The sequence below is a fragment of the Cricetulus griseus genome, chromosome 6 (genome assembly GCF_003668045.3).
Source record: "Cricetulus griseus strain 17A/GY chromosome 6, alternate assembly CriGri-PICRH-1.0, whole genome shotgun sequence".
Lineage (NCBI taxonomy): Eukaryota > Metazoa > Chordata > Mammalia > Rodentia > Cricetidae > Cricetulus > Cricetulus griseus.
This window is the reverse complement of record NC_048599.1, coordinates 91088536-91111709: the sequence shown is the minus strand read 5'-3', so window position 1 is coordinate 91111709 and position 23174 is coordinate 91088536. Positions and strand designations below refer to the sequence as shown.

Sequence of the window (23174 nt, the reverse complement as noted above, 5' to 3'; positions counted from 1 at the left end):
TTCTAATATTTTGTATAGTTTTACTAGGGTTAAACCTAAGGCTTTGTGTGTACTGGGCAAGAGTCCTGCCACAGAACTCTATCTCCAGTTTTTTTCTTCATTTATTCTGAGATGGAGTCATGATAAGTCACATTGGCCTTAAGCTTGCAAGTCTTCTGCCTTATCCTCCCAAATAGACTAGCTAAGATTATAGCCCTAGGCCACCAGGCCTGATTCTGTACTTCTCATTTGCATAGTATCTTCTTAATAAACTCAATTAAATATATTAGTCTAATTCTTTGTTGATTAAATCTAGTTGACACCATTATAATAACATATATGAAAAGGAGGCAAACAGAAACTAAAGTGTTGAAGTATAAAGAGGAACTGTGAGTAAGGCTGAACGGTCAGATATGTTATAAATGAAACTCTTTTGGGCTGGTCTAACATTTTGATTCTGACTTTTCTAGCAGAATGTTTCATCCATAGGATGATAACTAATCAACTACTGGGGGTAACGTGATATTATTCTACAAGGAATCTAAAAGAAAATTTTGTAATGTATCAATGTTATATTAAATTCCATTTACTCATTGATAAAGAGCTGCTATTGGCCATAACAAAGTCTCCAAATGAAGAGATTATGATCTGTCCTTCTGTCTGCTAACACGATTTAACAGATTTTGATCTACCTAAATATATTTTAAGTAATGATGAATCTCTATTCTTTCTCTTAAATGGGACCCATTTGGGGACTAGGAGATAACTCAGGCAGACATTTAAAGTGCTGTCTTCAAAGCCTGATAACCTGAATTTGATCCCCAAAGCCTACAAAAAAAGACAGACATGGTACTACAATGCTAGGGAAGAGGGCTCATCACACTTGTAAGGTAAGCTCCAGGCTAATGAGAGCTCCTGTCTCATAAAACAAGATAGAGGCCTGTTAAGGAACAACACTCAGCTGGGCAGCTGTGGCACATGCCTTTAATCCAAGCACTTGGGAGGCAGAGGCAGGCAGATGTCTGTGAGTTCCACAACAGTCATTGCTACACACAAAGAAACCCTTTCTCAAAAAAACAAACAAAAATAAAAAGAACACTCAATGTTGTCCTATGTCTTAGAAGCCAACATATGCATGAACAGACATACACATAAGAGTGGGAAACAGACTGGTTTGTTTTGTTTGATTGATTGATTGATTGATTGATTGATTGATTGATTGATTGACTGATAGATTGATTGATTGAAACAAGGTCTCATTGTGTAGCCCCAGACTGTCTGTGAGTTTTGGTTCTCCTGACCCTGCTACCCAAGTGCAGGGATAATATTTATATACTTCCAAGCAAAGCTTTAAGAAAGATTTTAAATTAATATGTTTGTCACACATGATTCTTGACAACAATTGAAAAAAAATGATGTTTGGAATAAAGTTAAATTTTTCTTATGTCTGAAATGAAGTTCAATTATTTTATAGAATCAGTTGGACTATGATTTTTTCTTGAAAACTAATATATACATGAAGCAAAACAGTCATGTTACAATAATCTACTCAAAGAAACATGGCAGAAATAAAGAGTAAAACAACATCAAAGAAAATAACACCAGAACCCAGAGATGCTGCCTTTCAGAATCCTTCCCAGAATAAATGAAATGTGAAATTTAGACCTAGGTAATTTTTGTGTTTTGCTAGAAATTTAAACAATACTAGAAAGGTTTCATAAAATGTCTTTCTATTTTAGAGTGAATTGATGCCAGTTATTTTACTTATTTCAAAGTTCAAATAACTATATAAATGAATTTGACCATATCAAGGATAGAGTGTCAGGAAGCTAGACAGATGGCCTAATGGGTAAGATCACTTGTTGCTTCTTCAAGGGACCTGTGTTCAGTTCCCAGAACCCACATGATAGGTCATAACTACCTGTAATTCAAGTTCCAGAGAATCTAGTACTCTCTTTCAACCTCCTAGGCACCAGGCATGCACATGGTGCACATGCATGCAGGCAAAATACTCATACACATAAGAAAAAAGCATAGAAGACCAAATGACAATAATAGAACAGAATAAAAATGTTCTGATTGCAAAGAAATGGACCTTTCCAAACAACCACTATGAATATGAATCAGGAGCTAGGATTTGGCACTTCCAACTGCAGGCTGATTGGATCATAGCTTTACTTTCTTTACATCCAAGGTCTATTTTTCATTGGCTGGAAGGTTTTAGAGCCAACACATTAAAGGGTGCAAATATTTGTGCTTGGTTTTCCTTTGTGAGATATCTATAGTAGTCTGAGAAAGTAAAGAGCATTTAGCCACAGCAGGAACTTCCTGTAAAAACTGCAGTCAACAGCTCTGCCTTCTTTATAAACATATCCTTTGTCTCTTCATAGTTTCTAGACATTTCTCAAATGTTTAAAGTAGAAACTCGCTCATTTGAACAGAAACACAGACTGTAAATGAGTTGCATCTTTCTTTACTGACCAGTAGTAATATAAACAATATTTCTAAACATATTAGTAGGATTTTATACATTAATGTGACATGCCAAAGGAACCTACAACTGAAGAGATAAAGTAGGCAAAAATTAAACATTCTTTGAAAGATATAAAGATGGCACAACAGAGTAAGATGACTCAAAGGGAAGAGTAGCTGATAAAGATATAATTCTCATAGATCCCCATGGGTTGTAGACAGGCAGGTATGTAGCTCTTGTATAGCCTCTCCCTAGCATGTCTGAGGTCCTCAGTTCAACACCCAGTGTGAAAATAAATAGAGCAAAATTACACTTTACTGATTTCACTCTAGTATAGCAATTTTAGGTCAAAATTTTATCAAAATTAACATAATTGGTAGGAGATATCTAACCTGATTTGACAGAAAGGTTAATTAAGTCAAGACAGAAAATAAAACAATAATAAAATATTTATTATGAACCAATATTTATATTCATATGTCCAAGACCAAAAAAATGTTACTTATCTTCAAAATAACATTAAGTATAATTAACAAATAATTCTAGTCAAGTTTTTAAAATGTCAAATGGAACCTAGAAGGCAAACAACTTGGTTATTTAGTTTAGTAATAATTATTGAACTGAATCTTTAGTCAATATGGCCAGAATAAACTAACAAAAGGGGTATGACATGATTGTCTTTAATTTGGAGAGAAATATTTTAGGTTCAATTCAAATTAGATAAAGATTTAAATGTGAAATGTACCTAGGAATGTTTAGAAACATATTATAAATTTAATATCTTTACCATTTTGGAATCAGAAAGTTTTGAGCAAGTGATAGAATTAGTGCAATCTAGTCAGAGATAATGCCCATCTTTCTCTTGACTCTAGGCTATTTTATTAGACCAAAACTAAACCACTATTGGTTCAAATGGATATAATGGAAGGTTGTCGCTACTTCTAGCTACATGTTTCATCTACATGGGCATGATTTTGTGAACCTATATTTTTTTCCATAACAGGGTCTCTCTGTGGCTTTTTGGAGGCTGTCCTGGAACTAGCTCTTGTAGACCAGGCTGGTCTCAAACTCACAGAGATTCACCTGCCTCTGCCTCCCAAGTGCTGGGATTAAAGGCATGCACCACCAACGCCGGGCTTGAACCTATTTCTTGATAGAATTTAAACATATTTGCTCTTTAAACTTAATTGTTAGAAATAAAATAATTACAGACACACACACGAGAGAGTCTGATCCACACTCAATAAGTCATATGAGATAAAGCAACTAAAGAAACAGCAGTTTAAATCTGAACCTTTCATTGTAGCTCTTCCAAACTACTAAATACACACTACAGTTTGCACATTGGAATGATATTCTAAAATATTATATAATCCTCTTCAACATCAAATTATGATGGATGCACACATTGGGAAGCCAAAGTCAGTTCTTTTCTATTAAAAAAAAAATTCTTACTGGATGGTGGTGGTGCATGCCTTTAACCCCAGCATTTGGGAGACAGAGGCAGGCAGGTCTCTGTGAGTTGGAGGCCAGCCTGGTCTCCAGACAGAGTTCCAGGAGCTGTTAAACTGAAAAGCCCTGTTTCAGAAAACCAGAAAAGAAAAACATTATTTTGTTATAGAGTCTTCACTCCTTATCTATATGAAGCAAATTGGAGTGCCATGAGAAGTGATTTGGCAGAACATCACTTGGAAAATGTCAGGAAGAAAAAGGCAGCTGTCACTTATCTGTACAAATCTGAAGCACTCAAACCTTGCTTCAAGAAACAGTGAGTCATCTGGAATGTAATGTGCAGAGGAAGGTGGCACATAAAAGGACTGAACAATGATGAGTTCCCAAAGACAGCCAGTGGGACAAAGAACTATGACATGTGCTCTATTTTGAGGTCTGGCAGCATAACTTGGGAATTTAAAAAAAAAAAAAAAACAGCTCAAAAACAGAAAAAAGGAACCATCTCAAGGAGCTTTGAATTTAAGATAACACAATTTAGTACAGTTTATTTTCATTAGTATAATTATACCATGATAAGAAAATAATTATTGAATTATTAAAAGCCTTTCAGCCCAAAAGTAAGTTAGGGTAAGGAAATCTAATTAAATGTTATGGGGAGGGGACTATCACATGTTTCAATAGACACATAGTTATTTTAGTTGCCATCACTCTATAATGACTGAACACATCTGTCATTTGAGAAGCACCCTTGCTATTCTTTGACAGAATAAAATTCACACTCTTTTCTAGGGATCCCTAAAAATAGTATCTGGAATACAGCAAATCATTGAAACAACTCATTCCCCTATATTCTTGCTCTTTTTTTATATAAATAAGGTATCTTTGACTCTCCAACCATAACAAAAATTTATCTCACCCCACTTATAGGTGTATAGTGTAATAATAGTGATTATGTGATTAAGAAAATGAAGAACTCTATACAAAGAGGACAGTTAGTTCAAAGCAATAGCCTAGCCATATTATAATACTTAAAAACCTCTCTAGAGTAATGTGACATATATGTATAAGCATGGCTTATCTCATTAAATCACTATAATAAAAAACTGATAGGACACATTCAAAATTAACTTACTATTCCTAGTCATCTGGTCAAAGAAACACAATTATAGGGTTAATTCTACTCCCCAGTGGCTTAAGAAAATAATCTTGAATTGAAAGGTGTGCATAATTCTACTGTTATCAGTAATTTAGTGGGTTCCCACTGAAGGTTTCTTTTTATTTAAAAGTTATGTATACACTATTCTGTGAAGTTCTTGTTCCTATAATTAATGCATTCTTAATATCCTTGACTTTATTGGCAATCTAAGATGTTACTTTGAATATTTTGTTGAAATATATGCAATACCTGCATGTTAGACAGTCCAAAGTTTTGACAGTTGGTAGCACAAGTTGGTGTATCATCATAGGGCCCTGGATGACAAAAGAACATTCCTGTGAATTTGGTAACATTGTGAGTAGAAAATGGGATCTTACAGAACTTAACTGAAGAGCATATACATACTAGTGTGTTTCTCTGTTAAAATTACAGTTTTAAATGGTATGTTTGAAAGGGAAGTTTGGAGGAGATATGTCTGTCGCAATTAGGTTACCCTTAAGCTAGCCTGGAAGTGAAAAAGAGCTTTGTTTTGTAGCATAGTGACGTATCCTTATAATGGGGGTAATTGAGGGACAAAACATGAAGGCAGATGTTTCCTATTGTTTGAGATCTTAGCACTAGGAGTTGAGTCTGCCTCAGTGTACCTTTGCTCTGTAACTTGAGGATACCATAGTCCCTGGCCTTCTGGAGCTATTAAGGCAAAATCTTACCAATAATTAGATATGTAAGGGTCCAGCAGTAATAAGTGCAACAAAGAAAAATAAAGCAGATGAAGGAAATATAGAAGACTGTGACAGTCATGAAAAGTCTCTGAGGAGGTGGCACAGAAACAGTGACTTTGGTAAGGGGAGGGAGGTTGCTGTGACTGCCCTAGGGAAAGGTTAGTCCTAGAATGATGGCTTGATCAACAGTTTGGGGACAGGAATGAGTTGGCTGGTTCAAGGTATGGGTAGAAGGCTAGCACCATCAAAGTAGAAATATTAAAAGCAATGGGGAGTCATAGACCTGGTCAAAGAAGAATGCAGAGGCTTACAGGGTAAAAAACGAAGTTGAACTCTTTTTATACAGAGTCCTAGTAATAAATGAATCTATTACCACTAAATAAGCTGAATACATATGTTGGCTTATGTGTATCTTTCCAGGTTGAGTGAATGTTGAAAGTAAGATGAAATCATAATATAGCTTTCATTGCTTTACATTCACACTGTACTAAAATTAGTTGAACTTCAAAGATGTCAAATTTGTGTTTGTGATGGTTTAATGCCCATTGTGATCTGAGAAACTTTTGTTGAGTTTTGTCTTCATGATGTATTAATCCACTGTTATGCTTTAGTGACCATCTAAGTCATCGTCAAAGATTTGTATAATGTCAAGACAAAGGCTTATGTGAACAGTCAAACATATCAAGATAGAGTATTTTTAAAAGCAATAAAGTTATTTTGTGAACCAGAATTTATTTTAATACCTTGTAATATTGCTCTATATTAAGAAAAGCTTATCATGTTTCCATAATTTCTATATATAATTGTAATCTAATATTGCTATTATTAAGATCAGGATCTGGTTATATTAAATAGGTTTATTTAGATATGAACCAAGCTATCTAACTCTAGAATTGGGACTTTTCTAAAAATGTTTTTGAAAAAAATAAAAACTCTTCAGCCTCAGGCTTTATTGGCACCCATATGGAATTCAACAGGTTCAAAGTTGAAGTTTATTTTGAATATTTTCCCAACTTGTTAAAAAATGCCACTAGAAATAGAAACAGCTGAGGGACATCAGTGTTCTTTCTCAGTATAATTCAAAATTTTTCTTTTTTTTTAATCCCAGTAAAAGTAACCATGGAAGAATATTTTGAACCCTTGGGTATTAGATCATGAAACCAACTACACTAATTAGCATAAAATTAAATATGGAGTTAATTTTTGTTGATAAACATCTTGCATATATTAGGAAAATTATAGTGTATGAGTTGCCATATACTTTTATTTTATAAGATAGAAATTAATGCATACAGTATCAAATAATGTGGTAAAAGTAGATGAATATACAATATGAAGCATGAAAATTATTATTACACAAACCTCATGGAAGCATAAGATATCTAAATAAAAAATGAAAGAAACAACTAATTTTGTCCAGTAGCTTAATGTTTAAATTGACTGGACAATGGAATTAAAATGAACTAAATCCTGGAACTTTGAAAAGAAATAGAGGATATACACATACGCAAATAAACTTTCTTCTTGAAATGTTGCCATAGTCAACAGTTAAGCTAAAGAGAAGCAAACCTACACCTAACTATATTAAATGAAAATCAAAACCTTGAAAAAAATAAAAGAGATAAGTCAAATGATGCTTACAAAAACAATTATGTATTTGCCAAATTATGACTTATGTGAAGGATGCAAACTCCAAATGCCTTCTATAATGTTTTAATGTATAAGAAGTTAATATTACAACAGTGGGGAAAGAGATACATCATATTCAGGTGACTTTTAAACTCCATAACTTACTTTTAATATTTGATAGGTACATATATACACACAGAGAGGACAGATGATATACAAGCCAATGATTGACAAATGATAAACAGATAGATAGATAGATTGGAGAAGATAATTGATAGATGATGGACAGATAGACAGAAGATAGAAAGACAGACTAGATAGATAGATAGATAGATAGATAGATAGATAGATAGATAGATAGTCCACAAAAAGTGGATTAGTCACAGTTCCTCCAAATCACTTCAATTACCAACTGGAAGAAAATGTTTGAAAGGAAAATTTTTATTCTTTTTACATGAAAATTCCCCATGATTCATGACCAGAGAGATGTAAATCAAAACCACAATGTGGTATTGTGTTACACCCTCCAGACTGGCAAAATTAGAAAGTTTGACAACAATTCACAGTTTTGGAAAGGCTATGGTGCAATTAATATCTCATTTGCTGTTGGTAAGAATTTACATTGGTTCAGCACTATGGATTGCCTGGAAATATGTCTCATAAGTATTTTCTCGAAAGAAATTCATTCAGGGGGGAGGGGTGGGGGAGGGGAGGAAGAGGGAGAAGAGATTGACATGTGAAGCAAGCTTGTTCCTAATTTGAACAAATTTAAAAAATTACAAAAAAACATTCATTTAGGTGTATGGGGAGATACATAGGGGAACTGTTTATGACTTCCTTTCTTGTAAAGGTCAAATGTTGGAAACAATTCTAACATTCCTCAGCAAGAGAAAGGGTAAATGCATTCTGATATATTCACACAATGAAATACTGCAGTAGTGTTAAATAATATATCACACAACACACTCTAAGAGTAATGTGCATCACAAAGTACATTGCTATGTGAAAGAAGCAATTGCCAGCCAGGCATGTCTTTAGTCCCAGCACTCAGGAGGCAGAGGCAGGCAGTTGAGTTCGAGACCATCCTGGTCTACAAGAGCTAGTTCCAGGACAGCCTCCAAAGCCACAGAGAAACTCTGTCTTGAAAAACAGAAGAAGAAGAAGAAGAAGAAGAAGAAGAAGAAGAAGAAGAAGAAGAAGAAGAAGAAGAAGAAGAAGAAGAAGAAGAAGAATCAATTGCTACAGAAAATGTGATTGCACTTTCATAAAGTAAAAATCAAAATATTAAAGCTAAATGATTTATTACTTAGAAAGTCATACCAGGGGTAAGTATCTCCAGATATCTAGAACCTAGCATACAGTAACAGTTTACTGGTGGGGTTGTATGTGTGAATAGTTAGGCAAGAACTTGATGATCAAATAAACCAGTTTCTAGTAAAGGGGTGTCTACTTAAATTGGATATTGGTGATAGATACAGCCTTCAAGTGAGATACAAGGTTTAGAGAGTAGACTTTGTAGCACGTTAGCACAGTATGACTGTCTAGAATTGTGCATTTTGAATCTTTATGTCAAAACATAGAAGTACAATGTATGATGAGAATATAGAGGGGATAGCTTTGACTCTCAGAGTACAATCCAATTTGAATATTTTTCTTCCTTTTACAGCCAAAATATTAGAATATTCATGGAATTTCGCAAGTATTGTTACATGAAAAAATTATGTACTTGGAATCTAATGAGTATGATTTATTTGTGTGAACTCTAGCCATCTGACTTTGTTTTTAAAATCTACATCATACTTTTTTTCTGAGTCTTCTAGGAAACTGGTGATGGAATTTTAGGTAACCTCATACTGTCTGATAGGTTTGATGAAAAGGATTTAAACTTTACCTAATAATCCTGATCCTTTCAGTGTGACGACTTTCTATTCAGAACCTATCCTAGGAAACTGGAACCTGTCAACAGTTTAAACTTCAAGATAGCACCACTTAGAGGTGAAGCCATTATCTTGACCAACTGAGTTCAATATTTAAAACAAGAAGACAGTAAATCTATTTGCTTTTCACAACTTAATAGGCACTTCTTGGAGCTTATCTCAGGTAGTAACTCTTAGGCTTAACCATTAACCCCTAGTACCCAAAAACATAAGATAAAGTTTTTTTTTTCCCAACACAATTTTAGATTTACTTATTAATTTAAAAAGTAGACCCTACTCTGTAATGCCCATAATCCATGGTCATGTACCTAGTCCCTCCACATCTTAAATGATATGCTTTTAGATTGGGCTTTTATTTTTTTATTATTGGGACAAATAAAATGTCTTATTGAGCCAGCCTATCTTCTGGACTAGCCTCTTATTTTATCCTGTTATTTTGCTCATTTGATTCAATTTTCCTTTTTTTAAATAAATTCATTTAGTTTTGAGAATTTCCTATATGTGTTTTATATTTACACCATTCCCTCTCTTTTTTATACCTACAACTCCTTCCACACTTCCCTCATCCTCAAATTCTTAGCTTCTTATTCTTTGATTAGTATTGTTACACACACATACACACATATACACACCATTCATATACATTTAATTGTATAAATTCAAACTGCTGAGTTCATTTAGTGTTCCTCTTGTCTTATGTAGTTCCTTTTACTTTCAAATTTCATTCTTGATTTTATATCAGACTTTTCACTTAATTATTAATAATTACTGTTAATTAAGGTGTAGTGTTCTGATTAGTGCCTCCCTCTTTGATTTTGTTCATTTAATTTCTGATTTCATTAACTTCTGCACACGTCTCCAAGCTTTTCTTCCAAATTGCTACTTGTAGCAAGTGTGATCCTCTGGATTTCCTCAAAAGTGAAAAACTTTAGGTTGTGTTAAATGTTTATGGGTTTTAAAATATTTGACCAAAGTGTGGTACATACCAATGTTTGTCTAATCCTGACATCGGTGTTGTAAACCTTTAATCCCAGCACTCAAGAGGCAGAGACAGGTGGATCTCTATGAGTTCGAGGTCAGCTTGGTCTACAGAGTGAGTTCCCAGACAGCAAGGCTACAGAGAAACCCTGTCTCAAAAAACAGCACAAACAAAAAAATGCCTTTCTCGAACTTTCTGAAGTTGGTAATTCTCCACAGGAGTTAACTGAAGTGACTCTTATCAAATACTATAAATAACATTTGTTTGCAGGTAACACCATGGTTTAAAAATTGATTCAGAAACTACTTCACTTTGTCAGGCGCCAATCACTTGCAGGGAGATGTTTCACAGAGTAAAGGGAGACCAGCATATACAAGAGTCAAAACATACTGTACCACATCATTTACCATCTATCCTATGTGGTACCAAACTTTCTCTATGCAATAGAGAGCTAATTACAGTAATTATTGAACTATTCAAAATGCACAGCAAATTTCCCAGGTGTAATTTAGTATTAAATATTTTAACATACCATATTCAACCTATAAGTAGTATTCGGTTAAAGACTCTCAAATGTATTTGTTGCCTCTGCTGAATCTAGATGAAGAAGAGGAATTATTTTGGCACAGTAGTTTTCTGAACAAGTATACTTGGGAAACTCATTTGCCGCTCCAGAGACTGGTGCTAGCTTGAGAAAGGAAAGCGGCTCTGCAAATTGAGAAATTAATCATTTTTGCCCTCAAAAGTACTTGACTTGAGATTTCATTAAAGTCTTTATTTTCCTGTGGGTAATTTCTTTGTAAGTGCCTTTTGCATAGCTTAATCAAATCCACTTGTTAGAAATTATTGCCATTTTGTCCTACTTGAATGTTATTGATCCCACATTACTTTCTTGTTTCCTGGTATGTGCTACCTGGAATGAAGTAAATACATTGCACAGTATTGCATTGTCTTGTTTATCAGATGTTTCAGCACTTATGTTCCTAGCATACCTTATTTATGAAAACTACAAAATAAACGCAAGCAGAAATTTTTGCATTCTAGAAACACATTGAGACTAAATTTAAAAGCCAAGGCATGATTCTCTATGCTTTATGATAATAATTTAATCACAAATACAGTACTTAATAATGGCCACTTCGAATGAAGCTAGAAAGTTTAAGAATTAAATGACAGAAAAGAATGGCAATAAGAAGTTGTTTTAATGCTGATTTTCAGCAGTGCAGAGCATAATGAGTACGATGCAGTTCGTTGCTTATGGCTTAAAAATTTAATCATCGTTGCTACTAGAAAATAAGGGGAAAATAGGAACTATGATGTATATTTCATTCATTAGGCTCTGAATACACATTATATGTATCCAAATATAATGGACGTCACTCTTAATCCTCCCAAAATTATTGTATTTATGACTTACATAAATATCTGGGCTCAGAGTGAATGTCTATGTGATGTTTCTTAATGAATGGTTAGCTCTATGACTCAAACAAATGGGGAATCTAACTTACAAAAGTTGTTATTTTTACAACTTGCAAATTACATCAACTCAAAAGATACCTTAGGTGAAAGTCAAACATGGAGCATGGTGACAGATCAAGATTTTATTTAATCATGATTCTCCCTCTCTCTCTCTCTCTCTCTCTCTCTCTCTCTCTCTCTCTCTCTCTCTCTCATGTGTGTGTGTGTGGGAGAGAGAATCTGTTTCTATACATATAAATACATATTCTGAGTTTATAAAATAGTGATTTGGCTTTAAGTTTAATAATCCTACAAAACTGTACACATGTGAAGGACATTGAGAATTAGCATTCCTTTTAGAGTTTTTATTAAATACTGGTTGATTGGCATTAAAAGTCTTCATGACTTACAGAGGACAAGGATGTAACTTGATGCCTACTAAACTCCACCCCCACCTCCACCCTCACCCCCACCCCCGTTAAACCAAATTTGCATTCTCCCACGTGTTCTTTTTAAATGCTTGATTTACTTTCTTTCATCTCCACTGCTAAGCTTTTTGCTTTTGTAGACGACCTAGCTCCATTGTCCAGAAAGGCAGTAAGTAATGGAGTAAGGTTTTGTCAGCAGCCAACAGTTGGCAAGTTTGCCAGTTTCAACAATAATTCTGCCAGTTTCAGCCATTGTCGGGCCTCTTGTGGAAAGGTTTCAACACTTTGTGTCAAACCCTGGGCTCTATTCTTATTTATACTAGTTGAATGGCTCATTGCTTGGAATTCAGTGAAACCTGAACACCAAGCTCATCACAGAAAGCCTCCTTCAGCTTATTTCCCTCACAAAGACAGTGTAGGGACAAACGTTAGATGAACTGAGGATAATAAAATAGTAATTGGCTTCTAGATGTTTCCTCTCTGGACATGTGCAGAGATTCTAAAACATTCAGAATTGAAGCTCCAGCATCTAAAACCATGAGGTCAATGTGCAGTTTTCTGTGGCAGAGACAGCAGTATATAAAATCCATTCATTCAACCATTTATTGAGCAATTTTAAACACCAATGGCATCTCTAGAAAAGTTTAGAAAATTAATGAAAAGCCTTTGTACATGGAAAAAGAACATGTTAGAGGAATAGACAAAGTTCAAAAAATTATAACAATTGCATAAATTACAGCAGATTGTTGCAAGATGCCATCCAATTAAAATATATAAAAGTTAACTAAGAGTTGTCAACATGGTTTTCAACTTAACAAGCCCTTATCAGGTGGAAAAGCCTTTATTGTGTTTGTTTGGTTTTTTGATAATTTACTTAATTTTATTTTATGTACATTAGTATGAGGGTGTCAAATCCCCTGGAACTGCAGTTATAGACAGTTGTGAGCTGCCATGTGAGTACTGGGAATTGAACCTAGATCCTCTGGAAAAGCACCTAGAGTGCTCTTAACCCCTGAGCCATCTCTTCAGCCCCTTATGACACATAAAATAGGGCCTATGTTTTGGGCAACAGTCAAATAAGTCCGTTGGAGGTATGAACTCAATATATGCTGCTGTCAGTATTCTACTTGCCTTATTTTGTCACAAGATCGGTGGCCAGTTGTTTAAGTATGGTATTGTCTAAAGTATCAGAGCTTGATATGTCCATTTTTTTCTGCATCCAAGTATTAATGGGACAGCTCTGGATTGTAGATGAAACATTAGGAGGTAATCACACTGAAACAAAGATTGATCTAATGAATTTTACACCACTCACATTATATGTGTCTTTGTTGGGGTATTCTAAAACAGCTTTAACCTTTCATACTTTAGCAGTGAAAATTCCTTTAATCCTAGTATTTCCTTAATACAAATAGCTACATAGTGAAGTGAGTTATAACAGTGGTGTCCCCAGTGCAATTAAACCATGATGGGAAGAGCAAGACGAAGGATTTCTTCCTCAATGTGCCCCACCACAATAGTGGATTGTAATCGTAACAGAAAAGCAAATGAGAAAACCTCTCTATGGATGAGAGTCAGAAAAGCAAGCTCCATCAAACAGCAAGTCCTGTGAATCCCATGCAATTATATTTTTAAAAAATGTGTCTCTTGGACTGAAGTTTGTTTGTTTATTGTCTCTTCAAAAAGGGTTTTCAGTTTTTACCACATTCTCAAGAAGGTCATAACCCACAAATACTCAAAAGCAAACTCTTACAATAAATTATCTCAATCCTTTCACAACCTAAATGTGTTTTTCCATCTTCTTGCACAGGTATTCTTGAGAGATTTGATGGTAAATGTGTGTTTACCATTTAAAAGTAATTAGAAATATCTACAACAAGATGCTGTAAAAACCCAAATAACCAGAAAGACTTTTAATTACATAAATTGAGTTTGTTGGGTCTCAATTTCCTTTTTGTTTTAAGCTTCCATGGATGTTATGGTATTCACAACTAAATTTTTCTTGACACTCTTGACAGTAATTTATTTAGACACTTACTTTAGACAGCATCTCACTCTGCAGCCGATGCTATATTACAGCTTATTAATAGCCCAAGCTGACCTCTAAACTGGAGTAATCCTCCTGCCTCCACTTTGTAAGTGCTGGATTTACACATACAAGCCCTCAAGCCACACTGAATTCTAAGTTTATGTAGAAATAGCAATCAAGATTTTGCTCTGCTACATGTTGTATGAGGACAAACAGATAATCACTTTAAATACTGCAGTTGTAAATTACACTGTTCATGCCCCATCATGAGTAGACAGTATTTTCATTGTCTGAATGTTGGGGTTTTGTACAGATATACATTATGGCTTCAGTTGTGTTTCAGAAAGACCTGATGATCTGTGAAATAGATTGAGCATCTACTTACACCCAAACATTCTCCTAAGCACGGTCGATGTATTTTCTCACATACTTCATGCTAATCCTTGTAAATCATCATAATTGTCACTCAAATTTATAGATGATGAAGGAAAACTAAGTGGTAAACTTGAGATTCACATGTGGATGTTGTAAGACTAGAGTCTACTAGGCTCATGTGTGGACACAGCATCTGAATTTCTAAAGCAAGTGTATAAGTTGTTTTCCCTTAGCCAGGAAAGCATATTGGAATGTTCTTTCAAAGGTCTTTAAAATATCAACTTTATTGAAATTAAGTTCTTGAAGGAGCGCACATAGCCAGCCTGTTTTATAAAATACTAAGACAGTTATTCTAGTATCCGGTTTCCATTTATTAAGCTAAGCAGGTCTCTGTTTTGCCTCTCATGTTAAAAAATAGCTGCAGAACTATTAACAACAGTTTTATACTGATGAAATTATTTTTCACAACTTATTATCATTTCCTATTAAAAATGTAATGTACTCATTCCTCCCTCAAACTTTGACCAATGTCTTCATTTTCCCTTCAAATTATACTGAGAAAGTAGGTGAAATTGAGTTAGATATACAAAAAAATAACTACACAACTATTGGTCTCCAGTTAGTGTTTGGATATAAGCCAAGTTTATACTAGCTTTCATTGTTAAAGTCAGCCTTATCTATCCAAGAGCACTTGAATGGCCTTCCAGGGAACTGGGTTGTAATAAGAACACTCTCACAAACCAACCTGCTTACTTAATACTCTAAATGCAGTCTGAAGATCTACTAGAGCTTTTCTGAAAAACACAACTGGACTCAGGGTAAACACAATTAACTCAAGATAAGCCTGAATAGAATAATAATGGTAAGATGTTTTAAATAGTGTGTGCTCTATGAAAGTAGTTTCTTTTAGCTTAAAAAAAATGGTATAGTGTTAAGGGGAGCAAGAGTTCTCTCAAAAACAGGTTCCACCCAAAGACTGCAATAAAAGAGTTACAACTCCAATATCATAGGATTATTAAATAATTGGTTAATTTATTATTCTGTTTCTTTTTCATGTCACATTAAATATTGTAATTGACTAGAAGGCAGAAAAATATAACATATTTTTTTAAAAAACATGTATAAATTAAACTCCTTTTCTTTTAAAAACCTTTATACACTATTTTGACCATATTTGTAAGCAGTATGTTAACTTATTTGTGTTACATAATATAGTGTTACATAAAGAAGCTAACTGAAGAAGAAATGAAAGAAATGTGATCTGTAAAAATAAAATTTATTATGTGATAATATTTCTAGCAAACTAAGAGACCCTAACTTGGTTCATGGCCAGTGATAAATTTATTTAATAATACTAGAGAGTAAAATGGTTGCTGTTGCTGCTGTTTTGGGGGGTCTGTTGTTGTTGATTGGGGTTAGGGGGTTCTTTTTTGTTTGCTTGGTTTTTGGTTTTTTGGTTCTCTGGGTTTTTCTGTATAGCCCTGGCTGTCCTGGAACTCATTGTGTAGACCAGACTAGCCTCAAACTGATAGATCAGCCTGCCTCTGCCTCCTGAGTGCCAGGATTAAAGGAGTGTGCCACCACTGCCTGACTTGGAGTAAATGTTTAATGTGTTCTTCAGAATTAAATTTTTTTCTTTTCTCTAAAATAATTCATTAATTTAAAAACTGAAATAATTTAAAAACTGTTGAGATTATTTGTCTTAAACTAATACACTGACAAATATCATAATACTAAATTACACATGAAAGAATAATCACCTGGATTTTTTGAGGAATTTCTGCTTTCCTGAAAATTGCAGCAGAATATAAAAATATAGTTCTTTTTGTCAAATGAATATTATAATGAGACTATGATATATAGTTCATGTTTTTCATTTTTCATTAAACACAATAGCTTCATTTTTATTCACCAAATTTTGCAATTAATTATATTCTACCTATTGCTTCACTTAATATTCAACTATGATCACATATATTCAAAGTTACACATGAATTTAAAAGTAATGAAAAAACATTGAGTTATTTAATGTATTGTTTTTACTTCTTTCTCCAGTTAACCAAAAATTTAAAATGGGTGAGCAGATACTTGGAGCTTGTGAAACTGCCATTAATGAAAAATCTGGGGCAGGAAGAGAATGTCCATACGAGGGGACATTTCCCAAATGGGGGAAAGACTGACACACCTAGGCAGGATGCAGATCTTATTTATAATTTTGCAAAGTTTTTTCTCTACACAATTAGTTGGAATACTTTTACATATTAAGTGAGTTTTTAAAATAATTTAATATTGCAGTATAGTTCTTTGTAGAAAAAGATTACATTTAAAAAAAAATACATGTTTAGCGTTCATCCACAGACAGCTCTTCAAAACCAGGCCCAGAGAAATGTTTGTTCTCTCATCAGTTGTGTACTAGTCACTCATCTTCATTGTGAATGAATTCTGAATGAGTCAGGAGTTAAGCTATACTGTAGGCTGGACCCCTGTCTTCCATTAACTCTGCTGTAAGATATGACTTGTGTTAATGCTTTAGAAGCTTTCCTAAATCCCAAACAAAAACAAGGAATTAGGTTCTTGGACTTTATCTGAATTCTGGAAAAGTGACATCATTGTACCTCTAAAGGCAGAATTAGCTTTCCTGGATTAATCAAAGCCATGTATAAAGCAGGAAATACATTTTATTTTGTGAATACCTATTTTGATTCTTTAAAGGTGATTGTATTTATTTATCTGCAAAATTAAAAAAACAATTCTGAATAAATAGTTACTATCAAAATTAAGTAAGCAGAAATAAAACAGATAACATGTTATTGTTGTACTGACTGCAAATAGCCATCTAAATATATCTCTTTACAAATAGAACATTTTAGGTAAAAATGTATTTCAGATCACATGAGACATGGTGCTTTTGAATTCTGTATTTTTATTTGACATATTTAGGACTTGCCTAAGACTATATGCATTGATTTTTATGATGCTACAAGGAATATCTCCTATAAAGTTAAACTAATATAGATAAAAACATAGTTTGAGTCTCAGACATTTGTTTATTCATTTTAAAAGCCACATTTTTTCTAGAATGATATGAATTCTTATTTTATCTACCAGTTATTAACTCAGATAATGACTATGCCTATTCATTGCCTGGCATTTTTCTGTTATGGTTTTTTGGTAATAAAGATTGTTTTAAACAATTCTGTTAATATAAATGAGGATATTTAAATAAATTATACAAGATGATTATATATTTGGAGCATTAATTCAACAAAAATCAGAAGAGTTTGTGTTAGTTGCTAATTTATGATAATTTATTAATGTACCTAATTGCAGAAAAAAATCTGTCTTAGAATAATGCCGCTCAGTTTCTGTTACTGTATGACATTCAGTTATTTAATGTTTTGATTCTACTTCTTTCTCCAGTCACCTAATGAGTATTTGTAAAAACTCATGTCTTAAAAATACCTTATGCATTTCTATACATCTGAGAATACAGTGGTATAGTAATAAAAAAAACTGAAAACATAAATCAGCTACAATGCTTCTAAAAATTGCAAGTCTACAAATTAATGTTTCCATTACAGTGAAAAACATGTATGGAAACAGAGCCAAAAATCATTAAGGACTTACTCAGGATGAGTTTGTACATACTGTTTGTTTGCCAGACCATGGGTGACTGTGGTCAAACTGCTAGCTAGCATTGAAAGACATCTCAGCGCTGTGTAATTTCATTTAAGTGAGAAAACACAGAATTCAATAACTATGTTAGTTAAACACAATTTGAATCCAAATCTGATGTCTTACATCCCTATCGATAATTTGTGATGCCCCTGTAACATCCACTTGTTAACTAGACACTAGTTTCTTAAATTCTCAGGACAGTATGTACTGTGGGAGAGAGCATTACAGATGTTTCATCTCAGCTTTGTTCCACAAATGCTTCTTGGAATACCTAATGTAATTCCTCTGTTTAATTAGTTAATACACTTGCTTGTCATGTCACTGTTTTTGTATCTATAGAGAGCTCCTAGCATATTCTTCCCTGCAAATTTGCAGAAGGACAGTTGAACACCACTCCTAAGCTTGAAAGTTTAAAAAAAAAAAAAAAAAACATAAAGTAATGCAGAAATCATTACATTTTCTTAACAACACTGGGCAGTTCTATGTTTTTGTTTTGTTGGGGTTTTTTGTTTTTTGTTTTTGTTTGTTTGGGGTTTTTTGTTTTTGTTTTCCTTACCTAACTTGTAAAACACTCATGATCTAAATACAGTGGAAACAGTTCAAGAACACCCCCTCCAAAAAACAAACAAGAACAAAACAAAAGCAAAGGTGTTTACACATATCTGGCAACAAAGAACAGTGAAAATGCCATTGGTTCGGTAGTTAGGGATTTAAGTGTAGATAGAAGGGAAAGGCAAACAGAAGTCCAAGCCGGTGGCTGTTCTTTTAACCCCGCTTTGTGTTCAGCCACACGGGAAGACTCTTGGACCCCGGGAGTCTCCTGCCACCCCTTCCTTAGAATACTGATTATGTGGAAAATTTAAAGACCCTTCCTGAGGGGCAGATGTTTTCCAGCTGTCAGGACTGGATTTAGCTAATAGTAGAACTAATTTTAAACGGCATTGTTTCCGGATTAAAATATTTGTTCAGAAATTTGCCTTCCAGTCCATTCACAATACTAGTTAGTTGGTAATTTTATATTTTCTAAATGCCACTGTAAATACCCTTATACACTAGTAACAGATTTTGCACGCACTGTGGAGTAAGACTCACTAGTTTCCCTATGCAGAATTTTTAAAAGGCAGTTTCAATATTGTTTCAATATCACTTACTAAATTCTTGCTAGAAACATTGCCAAACTACCTGAGAATTTTACTGAGGATAAAAAGTCTGAATAATTCACTTACCCAGCACCGCTCCTAAAGAAATTCTGTGTGAAATAGTCTCAGGAGGGAATTTGATTGTCTGAGATTCCACAGGAGAGCCGTTTCCCCTAGACGAGGTGAAGAAGAGTCTAAGCCTTGCACTGTGGTCCTGCCGGCAGGATGAGTGAGCTCCAGACAGCGGAACCTGAGTCTAAGGCAGGGCTGGAGAGAGAGGGCTTGCTCTGGGTAGATGGGGAGTGTTGTCAGATTGTAAATGATCAGCCGCAGAAGGGAAACATCACCGCTTCCTGTTACATCACCCCGCCCCGCCTGCAGTTAGTGTTAGGTTACTTTCTTTCTCAAATAGTTTACCCCAGGAAAGGAGCAGCAACTCCCTTCTCACTCTGACAAGAGCAAGAAGCAGCCTGAACAGACAGAGATCCTTTGCTGTGTGAACACATTGTTACCAGTAAAAGCTGGCTGGCTTTCACGCAGACTGAGTTGTTAGAACTTGCTGACTGTGATGCGAAGGCAATCTGAGTGTAAAAGAATCAAAGGAGTTAGGGGTGGGTGTGTGTGTGTTGAACTAGAGTTCCCAGAACAAACAGGAACAATGTTATCTGTCACATCTTTCTTCTTAAATGTGCATGGAATTATGAGAATCACAATTACTTTAGGCTCAATAATTCGGAGCACTGATATGTGATCCAATTCCACAATCAATTTTGCTTTGGCCTATCCTTTCTAAAAATGCCTTTATGATATAATTATGTGTGTATGTATCACAAAGCCAACTTGTGTACAGAGTGTGAAAGTATTGCACATACTTTTAAATATTTGATGTAATTATGTCATTGTATATAACCTAAGCATTACATTATTTGTCTCAAAATAATGTTAAAGAAAATGTGGCTATTTTCTTTTTATTTCATATTAGTTGTTTATTAATATTTAAGTCATGAATAACTACTTACGATTTATAGTGTTTTCAGTTATTATTCAAAGATAACAGTAAACCTGTAAAATAGCATGTATTTTGGAGTATCAGTATTTATACCTGCCAGAAAATGTAGCTATTTTCAAACATGATACAATGCAATAATTTTATGTGGTAAATGAACTTTAATTTTTTTCTAAAAAAATTTATCTCTAAACATAATTGTACTATAAATACTTTAAGAAAGTATTGAGTGTGAGCAGGGAAAAATCAGTAAACCTGAAATATATTTGTTAGTTAGTTTTATGTAAAGTGATAAATTATGAGATTTGACAATAATCATAACTCCTAAACCCAGACAGTATGAAAAATCACATGATCTTTGCATCAAATTTCTCCCGAACAAAGAGAAAAGATTGATGAAATAATATCTGGAATTCTTTATGCCTTTTAAACTCTGGGTCAACATATTTTATGACATTTAGAAAGTGGTAAACTACTCTAATGAGCAAGGAAATCTCCCTGAATTAAGCTCAGAGGCACAGGACTAACAGTAAGCTACTGCAACTAGGTAGCAAACTGAGGAGCCCAGAGCCCCTGCAGATTAGTAAGGGAAGTAAAGACACAAGCTACAGAATCTAAGAATATCGTGTTTCTGAAAGACTGTGGTCTTTTTTAAACTTTTACTGTCTTCATCTGTGTAAGAAATTTATTACAGAATCTTTGATTTTATTTATGTATATATAACAGGATATATACGTATAAAAATAAGAGACATGATTGACAATCTCAATCAATCACCGATAAAGGAAAAGCTATGTAACAAACTGAAATGACACAGTGTAACCTTAGGAGATGGAGAATAAGCAAATGGGTAAATTGGGAAGTCACTTTGTATAGAATTTTAGTTTTGCTTTCTTTAGGGAACTATTGAATTTTTTTGCGTGCTGTTTCCTCCAGCTCTTGGGAAGAAAAGCCAATGCTGTAAATTACCACTGCCTCCTTAAATAATAACTCATTAATCATAAAAACAGCAGAGACATGCTTTGGTGACAACTGCGGAGTTCTGATGTGGAGTCACACGATGCACAGGGAGCCACAAACACTCAAAATAGCTCTGTTTTAGGAAATAAAGAACAAATAAGAAGTGTCTTCTGTTTGGACCATGTAAAAGACAATTGAAAGCATGTAAGAAATTACATTATCTATAATTAGCAGCTAATGCTGCCAGTACCCCCACATAGAGCATAAGCCATGCACAGTGCTAATAGTCCACTTTTCTGTAAAGTGAGGAAAGATGCACAGATGAAAGCCATTTTGAGGAACAGTCACATTTGTCCACTTCAAAATTTCACTGCAGGACTTATGCCCTGCATTTTGGTCCTTTATGGGGCACAAAAGTGCTAACGTCTCTAAATAAGGCTATGGCCTCCCCTACAAAATGGCCCTTGCCTCATAAGGCAATTAATCAGGAAGATGCTAAATCCAAGTCTTAGATCCACAAGTTAGACAAACTAGATGAAAATAATGTGTGACAAATTTAGGTTTCTGCTGTCTAAACTGACCACTTGAGTTTCTGTAGCCATTGCCTTGAAATATGGGTCTTTAAAAACAACCAAAACAGAACATTTTTACATGGAACATGTTATAGATAGACCATTCCCAGTGAAAATGCAAGGGTGGTCAAAGACAGCATTTAAAAATAAGCTTGTGAGGGCTGGAGATACAGCTCAGCCGTTAAAGACTAGGCTCACAACCCAAAAATAAGCTTGTGAATGCCTATCATTCTAAACTAGCCATTTTTTGTGTTTTTATGATGTAAAATATCTTCAAATAATTGATGTAATTAAAAGACTAATGTATTCCATCACTTATAAGAATTCAGTTTTTGAGAAATGCATGTCTTATACCCTTACATCAAAAAAAAATTCATTAAGGAAACAAGTTGACCACATAGTGTACTGCTTTACCTAACAACTGCTGTTAGGACTTTTTCCAAAGCAAAGAATAATTAATTGCATTTGGTAAAACAATTTCTACCCAATGCCATGTCTACTGAGAGTGACTATGCTATTTCTAAAACTAAAGGACCAACTTTCATTGTACTTGTACACATTATTTATTTAAGGTAAGTAATAATGTTTAAATAAAATTTACTATGCATAAGATTTATACAAGTGCAAAAATGGAATTTAAAGTGAGCAGCCATCTGCACAACAACATAGTGATCTCATGAGCCTGAGGTACTTCCTACAGGATTTCAGTACAGTTACATCAGAATCAACCATTTACCTCTTTACAAAGCCTCATTCTTGATATGTCTTGGTGGATTGAACATCTGTGGACGTTGTATTGTCTGGCTGGTGGTGTTCATGAGAGTCGACTGGAAGAAGAAAGGGTTAGTACTGGCAAATGAGGCATGAAATAGAGGTAGAATGAATCTTAGATCTGAAAAGCTTAGAAATTCCTGGTTTATTTTAGTAAGGTGAAGTGATCTCGCTGACTCTAAGTGCTCTTGGATGGAGTGATCTTATTTCTCTCTTCTGAGGGCCTTGTCCCTTTCATGCTCAGTAATGCTCCTGTTTGAGTGAAAAACTGTATTTTGTCACTCTTGTTCGTGAATCTATCAGTATGGACAAGTAATAAAGAACAAAAGTTAACGTGTGAGCGGTTCATTTGAGGCATGAAGATCTCCTTTCCCAGAAAGGTTTAAAATAATTCTTTCTATTTCTGGAACAGAGTTAGACGTTGATGCTTT

The 23174-nt window shown here is 34.3% G+C and overlaps 1 protein-coding gene across 2 annotated transcripts in view; it reads right to left on the bottom strand.

The window, feature by feature from the left end:
* Calcrl (calcitonin receptor like receptor) overlaps positions 1 to 19766 on the bottom strand; it is a 90214-nt gene extending 70448 nt beyond the window's left edge. Inside the window, exons 1-2 of one of the 2 annotated variants that reach the window (XM_027422703.2) lie at positions 19522 to 19766; positions 5310 to 5374 (exon numbers count right to left, since the gene is read on the bottom strand). The gene's annotated coding sequence lies outside the window, so the exon portion shown is untranslated. The remainder of the gene's footprint in view (positions 1 to 5309; positions 5375 to 19521) is intronic. The other variant, XM_027422704.2, reaches the window with a different exon arrangement.
* Between the last annotated feature and the right edge of the window lie 3408 nt (positions 19767 to 23174).